This window comes from Benincasa hispida, chromosome 10 (genome assembly GCF_027475165.1).
Source record: "Benincasa hispida cultivar pf3 chromosome 10, pf3_genome.v1.1, whole genome shotgun sequence".
Taxonomy (NCBI): Eukaryota; Viridiplantae; Streptophyta; class Magnoliopsida; order Cucurbitales; family Cucurbitaceae; genus Benincasa; species Benincasa hispida.
Genome location: NC_143487.1, coordinates 32,141,854 through 32,154,334, shown reverse-complemented (window position 1 = coordinate 32,154,334; position 12,481 = coordinate 32,141,854).

The following is a 12,481-nucleotide window of genomic DNA, read 5'->3' as shown; positions in this document are numbered from 1 at the left end:
AAGTCACAACACTTGTAACTCTCTACAAAGTGGGCCGTATTCGTAGTGTCACCAGGATAAAGTTTCCCTCTTATATCCATATACTATAGACCATTTTGGTTATCACTTTAGGCATGATCCACCTGTATGTCTCCACATACATGCTTAAGTTTCAACGACAACGAGGGATCTTAGTCTATTGGTTTGTGGTAATGTAAATAAAGCATCCCATGTTTCATAAATAATAATGAAGAAAATATCATATATTATTACATCACAAGCGTTTGTTCAATATAGTAGTTACAAACTATAGAACCCAACGAGAGTTTAGGGCATCAACCCTAACAATCTCCCGCTTGTCCTAAAGCGAATGGGGTGTACAAGACAACAAGTACAAATCAATAAACTAGGGCACTAAGGCCCAGTACAAAAATCTCCCACTTGCCCTAGTCCAGCCACGAGCGGTCCCATAGACCCATGCTTTGAAGGTGGCCCTAAAAAACTGTAGTCGTTAGAGCCTTCGTAAATAGGTTAGCAACGTTGTGCTCTGAAGCGATCTTCGTGACTATCACATTCCCTCGATGCACTATCTCGCAGATGAGATGATACTTCCGCTTTATATGTTTGTCATGCTTGTGACTTCTGGGCTCCCTAGAGTTCGCCACAGCACCACTATTATCACAATAGAGGGTGATGGGCCTAGACATGTCTGGAACAACTTCCAAATCAGTTAGGAACTTCCTGATCCTAACGAACTCTTTAGCAACTTCACAAGTCACTACATACTTGGCCTCCATTGTGGAGTTGGTGATGCACCCCTGCTTAGTGCTTCGCCATACTATAACTTCCCTGTTAAGAGTGAACATGGACCCTGAAGTGGATTTCCAAGAATCCTTATCAGTCTGAAGTCAGAGTCCATGTATCCAGTAAGGATCAAATCCTTAGTTCCATACACGAGCATGTAGTCCCTCGTTCTCCGAAGATACTTGAGGATGTTCTTGACTGTAGTCCAGTGACCCTGTCCTGGATTGAACTGATACCTACTGACAATCCCTACAGCATAGTAAATGTCTAGTCTAGTACAGAACATCGTATACATCAAACTGCCAACAACAAAAGCATAGAAGACCTGTCTCATCTCCTCAACCTCTTGAGGCATCTTAGGATATATTTCCTTAGACAATGTAACTCCATGCCTAAAAGGCAGTACACCCTTTTTGGAGTTCTGCATCGAGTACTTGAGTAACATCTTCTTAATATACGATGCTTGAGACAATGCTAGCACTTTATTCTTTCGATCCTGAAAGATCTAAATACCAAGAACAAACTAAGCCTCTCCCAAATCTTTCATTTGGAATTGGGTCACTAGTCAGTTCTTAACTGTAGTCAGTAGACCTACATCATTCCCAATGAGTAGGATATCGTCTGCATACAACAGTAGGAAAACTACTAAACTATTGATTATTTTCTTGTAGACACAAGGCTCATCAACATTTTAGTTAAAGCCGTATGATTTGATCGCAGTATCAGACTGAATGTTCCAAGATCGAGACACCTGTTTCAGCCCATAAATGGACCAATTCAGTTTGCGAACATTTTGCTCTTGACCTTGGGCTATGAATCCCTCGGGCTGCATCATATAAATGGTCTCCTCAAGATTACCATTCAGAAAGGCAGTCTCGACGTCCATTTTTCATATCTCATAGTCATAAAATATGGCAATGGACAGGAGGATATGGATAGACGTCAACATGGAAACAGGCGAGAAAGTCTCCTCATAGTCGACTCCCTCCACCTGGGTATAACTCATTGCCACAATTCTAGCCTTGAAGGTTTGCACCTTCCCATCAGCACCCTGTTTCCTCTTATAGATCCATTTACATCCTATAGGTTTTACCCCATCAAGTTGATCTACAAGATCCCATATTGAGTTGAAGTACATCGACTCCATCTCGAGATCCATGGCTTTGACCCATTCATCCCAGTCAACATCCTCCATTGTCTTCTGATAAGACAACGGATCCTCAACCTTGCCATCGACTACCATAGCCTTGATTTCCGTGAAACCCATATAGCGAACAAGTGGGTTCGCAACCTTCCCACTACGTCGAGGTTTCCTCAACTCTTGAGGTGGAACTAACCTACCAGATGAACTACCATCAACAACTCTTGCTGATGGAGCAGGCCTTTCAACAACTCTAGTTGAAGTTTCAGTAGTTTTGTTGGAAAGTTTACACAACACAATCTTACTATGTGGACTATGCTCCCTAATATGATCCTCCTCCAGGAAGGTAGCATTCGTTGACACAAACACTTTATTTTCCATAGAATCATAAAAGTAACCCCCTCGTGTACCTTTAGGTTAGCCTACAAAGAGGCACAACCTCAAACGTGGTTCTAATTTCTTTGGATTAGCCTCAAGCAAATGTGCTGGGCAACCCCATATGCGGAAGTGACGAAAACTAGCTTTATGCTCGTTCCACAACTCCAAAGGTGTTCTCGCAACACTCTTGGAAGGAATATGGTTGAGGATATACACTGCAGTCTCTACTGCAAAATCCCAAAACGAGTCCAGTAAGGAAGCGTAACTCATCATCGACCGAACCATATCCAACAAGGTTCTATTTCTCCTCTTTGCTACACCATTCTACTGAGGTGTACCCAATGCTGAGAGTTGGGAAACGATTCCATGTTCTATCAAATAGTTCTGGAACCCTAGATCCAAAAATTGTTCATCCTGATTCGATCGAAGTGTTTTAATCCGTCTATCCAATGTGTTTTCAACTTCAGCCTTGAACTCTCTGAACTTTTCAAAGGATTCAGACTTTCGTTGCATCAAATAAACATACCAATATCGAGAGTAATCATCAATAAAAATGATGAAGTACTCATAGTCTCCCCTGGCTCGCACATTCATCGAACCACAAAGTTCAGAATGCACTAACTCTAGAGGCTCTTTGGCTCAATAACCTTTTCCAGTAAAAGGTCTTTTAGTTATCTTGCCCTCAAGGCAAGATTTGCACACCGGTAAAGAATTTTCCTCTAACTTGCTTAGAAGTCCATTCTTCACCAACCTCTCAATATTATTGAGATTGATATGCCCTAATCGAAGGTGCCAAAGTTGGGCATTTTCCTTAAGAGAAACCTTTTGTCATTTATTTTGAGTTACGATAGTTTTAAACATCTCTATGTTATGGAGGGAACTCGTTGCTACTGGTCTTAGCGCATACAATTTGTTTTCTAGATTTGCTGAACAGATTTCAACTTCATCTTTATGAATAAACACTTTATTCAAATTAAAATTAAGAGTATAATTATACTATATCAGACACTTTACAGAAATCAAGTTCCTCTTGAACTCGGGAACTACATAAACATCATTCAAAATGATAAACTTCTTCTGTAAAGTCAACTGGAGCCTTCCCACTGCCACAACTAAGATGACGTGTCCGATGCCTACTCGCATCGTCATCTCTCCAACCTCAAGCTGTCGCCAGGATCTAATCCCTTGAAAAGAAGAACAAACTTGATTAGTGGCCCCAGAGTCAATAATCCAGACAGAATCATCATTCTCCACTAAACAAGTTTTCAAATCTAGTAAATCATATTTACCTTGTTTTACCTTGGCCTTAGCTTTCTTCTTCTCCTTGATCCAGCGAGGACAATTCCTCTTCCAGTGCCCATCTTGGTTGCAATGGAAACGCTTTCCTTTGTCATCGGCGCTGGTCGCCTTCTCCGTTGGGCGACAGGCTGTGGGTTAGTAGATGCCTTCCCTTTCTCCTTACCACCCTTCTTCTTCTTCTTCCACTTGAAAGTGTTAGAAGTAGAAGGTGCAGGTGATGTGAATTTGATCGTGTGTCTGTAAAGCATATGGACAATGATGAATATGAATCATACAAGCTCATGTTGCCATAAACTTGATGGCGTAAAGATGGAAATGTGGATACTGTGTTATGCTTATGCACACTTTATGCGATACTACTTCTAGATATATGCGTTGTTAATTATATGCTTGTAGTATGCTATGGAGTAATGCGTTGTCACAAGTTTCCTTGCGCTGAAATCAAGTATAATTCCAACGCAAGTTTCTCAGAGTAATTTGAGGTCGAACACAAGGATTGTTGTCATTAATGTGTTACATTTAGAATATATGCGACCGGTTTTTACAATTAATAAAGATTGTGTGTTTGTACAGGAAAGTAAATTGCGGTAAAGTAAAATTGTGCAGATAAAATAAAGTTACGTTAATAAAATAAATTACGATGAAAATAAACCTAAGCTAATGTGATGCAAGATACAAGATACATGATATACATGATACTGAGTTCGAGACGATTATGAAGTTTATACAAAGGATCGTGGTATGCGAGGGCAAATCTTTATGGATGAATTAGAAGGGGAAAGAATAATTACTACAAACGTCGCAAGTTTGTTAATTGCGTTAAAGATGTAACTAAGGTTTCACTTTCCCTTGGCGTACACCTCTCGATGATCGGCCACGTTCCCATATCTCTATGGTGAAACAGGGATGAATGTGGTGAATGCAAGGTTGCTTCCATCTCTGGAAGTACTTCTTGCTTTAGTTAATACATTCTTCCAACCCTCTCTCAATAGGCGGAATGACATCTTCATTTGTGCTCTCACAGGTGAAGATGTCGTCTAGCATGCCTTGACTAAACTTAATTATTTCTTTAACCCAATTAATTTACTTGCTTAATTCTTGTTAATTACCCACGGGATTAAGAAAACGTCATGGAGAAAATAGATTATGGGTGAACGGAAATAGACAGAGAAATGATAATGGAAATGATCATAACATTCACTACTAAGATTAAGCGTCTGATACATGGTGTGAATGACAGACTAAGAAGATGAACAAGTGGCGATGAAGAGATAGAAACAAATACGAAAGAGTGTCAACGTCTTGACACAGATCTGAACATTACTTAACAGCGCAATTTCTTTCTATCCTTGATCATTCCTAACAAAGCCCTACTTTATTCTTCTATACCACAAATTTCTGCTAAAAAATGCTTTTCTAGTTTTAAAAAGAATGTTTACCTCTTCTTGTGAAAACAACTTGATGCGTCTGGATGCGGTGGTCAAACTTTGCGTCATTTATTAGAGAATATTTATCATGGTTACACCCTTCGTTTTGGCTTGTTCTCACGGGTGTCATGCGAACATCCAACTACGATTGTGTGCCAATCTCAACTTTAACTCTTGAATTTCAGAGGAGTTGTTTTTTGTTTCTTTTAGTTTTTTTCCTTCTCATTTTTCTCTTCTCATATTGCGTTGTTCTTGGAAACTCACCTTCGTTTTGGCTTGCTCCCACGGGTGTCATACGAACATCCAACTACGAGCAGATTCCTTTCACAACTTAACTCTTATCAGGTTGGGATTGTTTCTAGAGTTTCCCTTGCGCTGACATTGGAGTTTATATGAAAATTTATTTTTTATTTTATTTTATTTATTATTATTATTATTTTTATAATGGAAACACATTTTTCTTAATGACCGTATGACTTGATCTCATCTGCTCAGACCTTCCTCACCCCCAAATTTAGAGATGCACAAGGTCTTCATTACGTTGTTTGGACAGAATTGACAAACACTTAGACAAATTTTCAAAAAGAAGGTTTGAGTAGAGTTTTGAAGGATAAAAGATAAAGCATTGCTATAGCTACGAATTAACTAAGTGTTAGTTAGAAAATACAAAGTGTGGGAAATGGTACTAAGTGTATGCATGTTATACATCATGGCAGCGTAATGAATAACGCAACATAGAAGATCAAGAATATCGCAAATAATGACCAAGGATGATAAAGAAGAGGCTATTGCGTACTTGAAAGAATTGTTTCTTAGTTGTATTAAAAATTAACTAAGTATACAAGGAATTACAATTAACGCAATACAATTTTTTTTTTTTTTATCATATACAAAGAATCAAAGAATCAGCTTCTTTACCTAGAAAATAATGAACGAAATTATGAATAAGAGAATGACTGCAATAAGAAAAAATGTAAAGTTATTGAGGAGGAGGAGGTTCTGGTGGAGGATTTTGGTAAGGTACGCGAGGGACTTCTTCGAAATTCAGATGCTGCTGCAAATGCGGAGGCACCATGGGACCATGAAGATGGCCTATCAAGAAGTTGAAATATTCATGGTTGCGCTTCGCTACTTGCCTCTGGTTCAGGTGGATCGTGTAGATGTTACGTTGAATATTGGTCATCACCTGCTTTGTCATAGCAACATTGCGTTGTAAGTCTTCTACTCGCTCGTTTACCTCATTTATTCTTTGGCAGAAAATGTCTTGTTGTTGGGAGAGAAGGGACCGCATATCTGCAAGTTCAGCAGCTAAGAAGGCAATGGTGGGTTGTGCCTGCGATGTTTCGCTATCATCGTTTTGGAGTTGGGCCGAAGTGCCTTCACCCAAATCACGTGGTTTATCAACATGCGGCAGTGGAAGGGAAAGTTACGGTGATGATGAAGGTGAGGATAAAGCTACTGGAAATGCGGTTGGAGAATTAGGGGCTAGGAGAAGGTTGGTGAAATGCTCGGGAAGTGAAGAAGAATGTTGTGCAGGAGGGCGAATTATCAAAGGCAAAGGGTCCAAGGGTTCTGGTTCTTACATTGGTGAGTCTTGGACTTTCTCCTTTCCTTTGTCATCTTTGCGCTGTTTCTTTTTCTTGGGTTGCTGTGGTGTATTTAAATCAATGACGGGCCTCTTCAATGGGAGCTCGGGGCAGTGTAGGGAATCTTTGAGGAGCAACCTCAAAATCTTGATGTTTATGAGGCCATAAACTTCTGGCATTGGCTCTTCATCAATACCTACACCCAGTGATAGGCATAAGCTTGAAACCGTCCACGGGAAGAAATACTGACCTCTTATGTGCCCCACAAAACCTCGAATTTGTCTTGCGATCAACTGGCCCACATCGATTGGAATGCTGTGCGCAATGCAATATGTGGCCATGACTCGATCCCTCGAAATTATTTTGTCATGGGAAGTCGGGATGAGTCACCGTTTTACCAAATATATCCAAAGCCGCGCCTTAGGAAGCAGTGTCTTGGACGCCAGCGTTCTGATGCCTTTTAATGAAACCGTCCACTTAGTGCTCGATTGCGTTAATGTTTGCAGCGCATCTTCCATATGCTCTTCAGTAGGATCATCAATGATATTATTACCCAGTGCACCTGGGTTTCCTTTCATCAAGTATAATTCATTGATGTCCTTTGTGTTGAAAGACACCATTTCCCCTTTTATGGTCACCACATCCTTGGTGCCATGTAACCGTCCGTTGTAGAAGTCTCGCACTACCTTTGGAATGACAATGGTTGAACACTGGCAAAATGTTTCCCAACCATGCTCTACTATATAGCTTGTAATCAGATTTGGTAGTGGCATTGATGCGGGGAAAAATCCCATCTCCATCAGCATATCATCGTTTTTTCTCTTTTTCGATGGACGCCCTTTAGCCAACACGGGCTCCCTACTTTCTACAACTGCTTTGCTCTTTTCTTTAGTCAACGCAAGGCGGGATTTTTGCTTTTATTTCCTTTCCGTCTCCTTGCGTTGTTCCTCCTTCTCCTGTTCAGCAAGTTCCTTGCCCTTCTTCTCTCTTAAGCGCTGAACGTTTACTCCACGCTTCTTCTCATTCTTCTATTTTTTTCTTCCTTTCTTGTTCTGCCTCTTCTCTCACTTCTTCTTCAAATTCTTTTTCAAACTGCTCGAAGGCCAGCAAAATGCGTTGTTCCTCTTTGAGCGTTTTCCTTTCTTCTTCTGCCGAAATCTCATTGTTGCGGGGCAACTTCTCATCTTGTAATTTTCTTCTTTGACTACCTTCTACGATGATTAGCTATGCTTGCAACATTTTCTCGTGCTTCTCTTCCTCCTCCTTTCTTCTCCTTTCCTACTCTTCTAACGCATCTATCAAAATTGGTGGGTCAACTGTTGACCCTTGCGGCACATTTTCCTTGCGACGCCGCGTCAAGGGGGTGATGTCTGCATCTTCTCCATCATCAGTCGCAACCAATCTTACTTGTGTTGTTTCCTCCACGGGTTGCGCTGATTCTCTCAGTTACGCTGATTCCCCTTTATTCCCCTTTATGGAGGTGGATTCTTCGTCCAGCTCTGGGCTCTCAGCCTTCTTTCTCCTCTCTTCCTTCTTCTTCAGGCACTTCTCCTCCCGCCTACGTTCCTTCTTCTCATCCATCCTCCTTTCCTTCTTCTTGATTGGATGGGCTTTCTCATCTCCTTCAGCCCTTTTCTCTTTGATCTTCTTCTTCTTCTTCTTCTTCTCTTCAGCCCTTTTCTCTTTGTTCTTCTTCTTCTTCTTCTTCTTCTCTTCAGCCACTTCAGGCTGCTTCTCCGCCGCCGCTTCCTCCAAAGAGACCCTGATGTGTCCCTCATAGGATTCTGCGTTAGCAGTTTCCTTAGGATCCAAGATTGTCAGAGCACTTCTCCTTGATTCTTCCTCCATCTCCTTCTCCGAAGGCAATGGCTGGTTCACAACCCCAGCTTCGAGCAGTCCTCCTTCTTTCTCCATGTTACTGAGTATACTCCCAAACACTTCCTCATTGTCCCTTCTTTTCTTTTCACTTTCAGAGGAAAATGTTGGGAGTGGGGTGCTCTCTAAGCTCTGCCCCCTTTTTAATTGGAGTGGTACAGCTGCTATAGGCTTTCACCGAGGTTTTTTGGCGATTCGAGGGATGGTTTGTGGCTGGGCAGCAAGATAACGGCTTTCCACCTCTCGAGCAGTGATTTGGGCTGACGAGGGTGATGTAGGTAAAGAAGATGATTGGTCGGCCATGGATGAACTAAGCAAGAAAGCTGAGCAATACTTAGGGTTTTAGGAAGAGAGTAAGTATGGTTTGCCCGTGCCTTCTTGTTTGCCCGTGTCCAATGCTCAAAAGCCTCCCGAATGTTTCGAGTGGCGTTCTGAAGTGGAATAGAAGGACACTCCTCCGTAAGGACGAACCTTAGGTTATCGATGATTAATATGGTTGTGATTGTGTACTTCCAATTAGCATAGTTTTCGTTAGTTAGTTTATTGGCGCTTAATAAAGCTAAGGTGGCTGTAGCCATAATTACGTTGCTGAAAAATGAACAAATGTAATGAGTCTATACAAAGTGAAAAGACTTCTATTTTGCAATGATGCCCTAACAAGGCAAGACAAACGTCACCGGTGGGGTGATCAGATGCCCCTTCACTAGGATGAGACGCTCTAAACCATTAGGCAAAACCAACTCTTATAACTGACCCTAACAATCACCATTTTTCTGTCCAGAACTATTAACCCTTAACAATTCCACGTAAGTGTAATCCCTCATTTTCGGCCCTAGAGTCCCGCCCTAATGCGCCCATCGTAGGGAAAAAGCAGATTAGAACAAGAGACTAAAGCGACCTTATCCTATACAGGAGATCAGATAAAGAATCGTGCAAAACTGCCATCCTATAGGGGGATACTCCCAGAGTGCCTTGAGGAAATGCACAGAAATATTATCCAACCTAACAAGAGAGACCGTGGGATATGTTGTCGCACGTCTCGCTCCCATTTACTATGAACATTCTCTCCATTCACCTTGATATTAATCTACCCAAACACCATCCTTTAGGGGGACACTCCCAGGGTGCCATGAGGCCGAGGATAGATCTCACGGTGTGAACATAAAGGGAGAAACGTGAAGAGGTTTTAATGAAGTATCATATACCCCAAGTATCTCCCACTGAATGTTCCACTTAGGGATTCATTAACTTAGAACATCCGACTACTGATTTTATCTAAGTCAGTTTAATTTGCTAAAAACAAATCTTGTCTTTGAAATTAAACAAGTTCAAGTAGTCACATTAAACTCTTTAATAGACTGTCCTCAAATTTGCATGCATGCATCAAATCTATCTAATTCACCTTTCCAAGTAGGTTCCCATGTAGGGGTGTTCCATTTCCGTCAGCTTAAGTACCCCAGCCTAGATAGAACTCGTCTTAGACAAAAGGTACTTTATATATAGATTTGCTATGCTTTTATTTTTTTATTAGTCAATTTAATCCTATTAAACTGATTAAAAGATTACATCTTAGGTTGCTAATCTCATTAAAACCGTGATCTTAGGGCTATCTCCACCAAGTTTTAAAACTTTTAAAACCATGATTCAAGCCTAAGTTTGCATGCATGTCTTTCTTATTGATTTTAGTTCTAATTTCCCTTATAACTCTTATAAAAGAAACAACCAAAACCCATACACATTGCCATGCACAACTAGGTATTTATAACTTTTATAAATTTAACCTATGTGTCATGCTTCATGCCATGTCCATTCATTATTATATATAACACTTATATACTTGGTAATGAACTAAGCAAACATGCTTCCATACACCCTTATACTATAACACTTATAATATAAAGATGATGCATGTCTATGCTTAATGCATGCATAAATATAACTCTTATATTATATGATGCATGAGCATGCTCTTATGTAATTTAAGTCATACAAACTACTATATCATAACACTTATAATTAGAGATGATGCATAACCTAAGGTGGGATTTCAACTATATGGCATATCATATAACATATAATCAAATATACATCCTATGTACATTCACCAAAGACAAATGGACCAGGATGATAAACCTCGAAACTGAAAATAAAATTCTATCTATTATGTAGATCTATCGAGCAAACTAGTTCACAAGCGAATCGGGTCTTGAATCACTCGGGCGAAGTCTGCCTGATCGTTTAGTAAACTGGCCGAGTATCCACGATCTTTTAGCTACGATCAAGTACCATTTACAATGTGATCAAGCATGAGGCACTCGATCATTTAGCGCACCAAATTCAAACATGTAAGTCTATGAAAGAGTTAAATAACATGCAGCGGAAGTATCAAAGATCCATGAGCATTTAAACTCATTAATTTTGGCAGAAACTAAAGCATGCTCTTCTAAAAAGAGGGTTTCAAGATCATACCTTTGAAGAACTCTCCAAGAATCTGATTGTACAGCGGCTATCTTCACCAAAAATCACCGTGAACCACCTCAAAGCCTTCCTTACTATCTGTTGGGATTGGTATCCTAATTCTCCCGGAGTCTCGTTGTTTTGTAAAGATGCACATTGTTAAATGAATAAAATAAGTGTTATTTAATTCTGACATTTACTCATATCCAATAATCAAAGCTCCTTAGTTATCTTATGTGAACTTAAGCATGTATATGTGATATACAAGGGGATCATGTCTTAAGTGATAACCTAAATCGGTCTGTAGTATAAGGATTAAGGTGGGATACCTAATCCTTGTGACACTACGAATACAACCCACTTTGTAGAGGTTTTCAAGTGTTGTAAATTACTACAGATGGTTGATCCTGACTATTCATGTGGAGATGTGGAGCGGGGGTGTCCTATACAAAGAGTTTGTATAAGACATGGACCACGAGATGACTAGACTCTTTATATAACGCCATTGATACTAGAGACTTGCATCTCACCTAAACGACCATAGGTGACACGACCTCAATCCTAAGTGTTTTGTGAACTCCTGCCTTTGAGAGCAGTCCTTTGACTAGTATGGGTAAGAGTGGCCAGATTTCTAACTTAACATGCCTACCTTTTTAGGGGCTTGTCTGATCTGGAAGCTGGGAACTCAATTCACAATATGGAATTCACTTCTTTCCCAAAGCAGGGATAAGTAGAGAGATTGCTCCCTTAAGAGCTGATTCCAGGGCTAGAACATAGTGGCCATAGCTTCTCTTTGGAAGAGAAGACTCAGTCATAGTAGGACTATGATTTATGTTCATTAGAGGGATCAATGGTACGTAAGGAGACAGATGTAACTACAGGGGCATAATGGTTATTGGCCCAGTTGTACTTACGAGCAATCTGTGAAGGGTTGTCGCACTGTTGATTGGTTAAGATGGACACATAATATATCTGTAGTGAGGAGAGTTTAGCTATCGGTCTTTAGTGGAGTACCTCGCAATTAATAGATGGTGGATCCCGTGACTAAAGAGTTTAGTCAGTTATTCACGTACCGTTGGAGCTTCAGATCTACAGGTCCATGAGGTCCCCTTAGTAGCTTGAATTCTGTTGAAGGATCAAGTTCTTGGTGTTGATTTGAAATATTCAAATTGACAAGAGGTATTTTGATTATATGTGATATAATCGGTATGATGTATGAGATACATCTAGTGGAGGATTGATGTAAATGAGATTTATATTAAGTACCATGGAATAGAAAAAGAATTATGGTTTATATGTTTCATGAGATGAAATATTAAAACTATAGGTTATAAATATAGTATGATAAGTTGGTTATCATTTATGTTTATAATAATATTAATTATTAGATAATTAATACTTTTTCTTTTAAATAATCAAAGTAGTGGGTGGTTATTGATCATGGTAACCGTGAGTTTAAAAGGAAAATTGGTTTCCTATTTTAAAAAAGAAGTTTTTACAAAAGTTTGAAAAGTTTTTGAGTTTTCTCTCTCGCG